The sequence below is a fragment of the Episyrphus balteatus genome, chromosome 4 (assembly GCF_945859705.1).
Source record: "Episyrphus balteatus chromosome 4, idEpiBalt1.1, whole genome shotgun sequence".
NCBI classification, from domain to species: domain Eukaryota; kingdom Metazoa; phylum Arthropoda; class Insecta; order Diptera; family Syrphidae; genus Episyrphus; species Episyrphus balteatus.
Genome location: NC_079137.1, coordinates 17,174,313 through 17,177,885, shown reverse-complemented (window position 1 = coordinate 17,177,885; position 3,573 = coordinate 17,174,313).

Genomic DNA, 3,573 nt, shown 5'->3' with positions numbered 1-3,573 from the left:
TGTTTTACAAAGAGATACAAAAATGTATGCTAGCAAAACTTTTTAATACATTTTGTCCTTCCAAACGTGAGTTTTCACGTTTTTAAACAAATTCTAAACAATTTATGAAAAAAATAGTTTGCTAGCACAGATTTAAAACTCTTCAAAAAGTTAAGCCCAGAGAAATCTCCGGGCTAAACAACTAAGCCCAAGGGGCTAAGGTGTTGTTGTTTTTAACATGTAAATTGCCTAGCCCAGACTGCGTTTTTTTTGTCCAGTTAAGACCGGTTGTAATAAAAAACACACCTATTGTAACGATGAATTACTGAACTACTTTTAAGATAAAAGTCTGAACACACTACCTACTACTGCAAAGGTAGAAATGTGAACGGACCTATAATAATCAAGAAACTACCTACCCTCTGAACACATCCCAAAATATCCAACTAGACTGGAAGTATGAAGTGCCCCCTCTTGGAAAGGAAGTTTCGAGAAGCAAAGACGAGAACCTTCGAAGACATTCTCGAATCTCGAAATTCCGGTATAAAAGGGCAGCGTAAACACCGACCGGATACAGTTTAATCTTGAAAGTGAAAGAGTACAGTACAAAGTGAAATAAAGTGTTGCGAATTGTTAGTAGTAAATAAAGTGATTTAAAAGTGTGTTTGTTTGAGCGAATAATAAAAGTAAATTGAGTTGAAATAAAGTGTGTTCTTATTTGAACGGAAATATAAGTGGAAATTAAATAAGTTTTATTGTGAACCCGGAATAAAACATTACATTGGTGTCAGAAAAGTGGAATAAAACTTATTTATTTGTGCGAATCAGATAATTTCGCGAATAAAATAAAAAGTGCGCGTGTGTTTTAACAATAAAAAAAAGTGTAAAACATTTTGAAATAAGTAAAAGTGCTCGCGTTTTGAAAAGTTAAAATGGGTAAAACACTAAATCAGTTAAGTTTGACTGAGCTTAAGGCGGAATTGACTAAGCGAGGTCTTCCTACTGCTGGATCGAAAAATGACCTCATTATTCGTCTGCAGGATTATTTAACCCAGAAGAACGAAAATTTGGATACATTTCAATTCGAAGTTGAAATGACAGAAGAACAAGTAAGTAATACTTCCGATATGTCGTCCATGGTGGCTGTTCTCCTTGCCAAATTGGAAGAACAACGTAATGAACAGAAGGATGAACAGAAAAATCTTCTTGAACAAATTGAGACACAACGCAAGGAACAGAGAGAACAAATAGAAAAACAACGCACAGAGCAAAAGAGTGAACAACAGAATCTTCTCGAAAAAATGGAGAAACATCTAGAAGAACATCGCGATGAGCAAAAGAACCTTCTAGAAGAACAGAAGAATATTTTAGAGGGAAAGCTTGGTGATTTCGAGAAGAAGTTCACTGCTCTTGACGAGCGTGTCGAAGAAAACAAAGAAAAGCTGTTGGCAATGGACACAAAGTTCGAAGAGAAATTCCAAGACATTACTAAAGAGTTGGACAAGGTTCGAAAAATTAAGGTGCGAGAAAGTTCTGGTGAGTATTTAAAGAAGAAAGAAATGCATCCACCAACCTTTGATGGACAAAGTTCTTGGTCGATCTACAAGAAACAGTTTGAGGCAGCTGCCACAATAAATGGCTGGGATGACGAAGACAAATGTATAGCGCTGACTCTTGCTCTTAGAGGTCCTGCTGCTGAGTTATTACAAACTTTACCACCAGAGAAGAATGGTAACTTTAACGCTCTTGTCCACGTAATTGAAAAACGCTTTGGAGATGGCCATATGCAAGAAGTTTTCCGCGTCCAACTCAATACAAGAGTCCAGAAAAGAGGAGAAACTCTGCAACAACTCCAAGCAGATATTGAAAGGTTAACTCATCTGGCATATCCAACAGCAGGAGACGACATTATAAATCAGTTTGCGACAGAAGCCTTTGTTCGTGCTGTATCTGATATAAATCTTCAGCGAGCGATTCGAACAGCTGGAAAACGTCCCTTCCTGAAGCATTAGCATTTGCACTAACTATGGAAGCAGCAGAACAGGCTTCTCAAGGCGTTCATCGGGTAAGAGAAGTTGCAGTGGAGGAATGCTCTTGTCAAAAACTCGCATTCCAAAGAAACCAGCGAGACGGAGCTGCTCGATGCTGGAACTGTAACAAGACCAGACATCTCCAGCGGCAGTGCAGATTGCCACCAAGAAGAACTGCTTGCACACACTGTGGAAACAGGAATATTGCCCAACAACAGGTAAGCGATACAACCAGCACTCATCCTCAACTTGATTCCCATTCGGGAAACGAGTAAGAACCAACTTCGAGGGGCAGAAGCTGGTTTCTGGTATCGATGGCCCCAGAACCACAATTCAAGTCTCACAGACTAAACGAGACAACAAAAGTCTGACAGTGGAGGCGACCATAAACAACAAACAACACGTGGCTACAATTGACACCGGTGCCACCGCCTCTATTGTACGAAGAGACTTGGTGAAGATGACATGGCTACATAACACCAACAGCTACCGTCTGAAGACCGCCACAGGAGAAGCAGCAAGAGTGTACGGAGAAGTTCGTCTTGAGATCCGTTTGGCAGAACTAAAGTTTTCCCATGTGTTTTTGGTGGCAGATATATGTGATGAGTGCATCATTGGAATCGACTACATGAAGGACCATGGAATCATCTTGGATATCGGTTATCAAGTCCTGAAATACAGAAACGTAGAGATTCCAATGGTCTTTGGCAACGAAAACTCAACAACAATTAGAACTGTCATCAAAGAAGACATGTGCCTGCCTCCTTCTTCAGAAGTTTTTGTGTGGACGAAACTAAAGGGGAATATTGGAAGCCATCGATACCTCATGGTTGAGCCAGAAGTTGAACAAAGTTCCCAAAACATCATCATCGGGAAGACTCTTGTGGCACCAAAGAACAACATGGTACCTGTACGGATACTTAACATCAAACCGTACCCAATCAAGCTTAAGAAAGATGAAGTTGTTGGGCAATGTGAATCTGTAGCCGCAATAACTAAGATCAAAAAGGTGGACACACAGATGACTATGAACTGGGAGAAACTAAAGACTCAAATTCTTAAATCAGACAACTTGAGTCAACATCAGCTTAATGCTGCGGGAAGGCTTCTTCACGAATATGCGGATATCTTCTCTTCACCCAGCGGGCAGTACGGCCGAACACAACTCGTGCAGCATCGAATCGATACAGGAGATGCTAGGCCGATTCGTCAACCAGCAAGACGTCTCCCCTTGGCCAAACAAGGTGAAGTTGAAGAAATGATAACAACAATGAAGAAAGACGGGCTAATCGAAAATTCCAAAAGCCCTTGGGCATCACCGGTAGTTCTCGTCAAAAAGAAGGATGGAAGCACTCGATTTTGTGTCGACTACCGCAGGCTGAATGATGTGACGAAGAAAGACAGCTACCCACTGCCAAGAATCAGCGATACTCTAGATGCAATGGAAGGAGGAGGAGCACAATGGTTTTCGACTTTGGACTTGAAGAGTGGCTACTGGCATTTAGAAATCCATCCAGAAGATCGGGAAAAGACGGCTTTCTCCACAGGAAATGGTCTGTGGCAG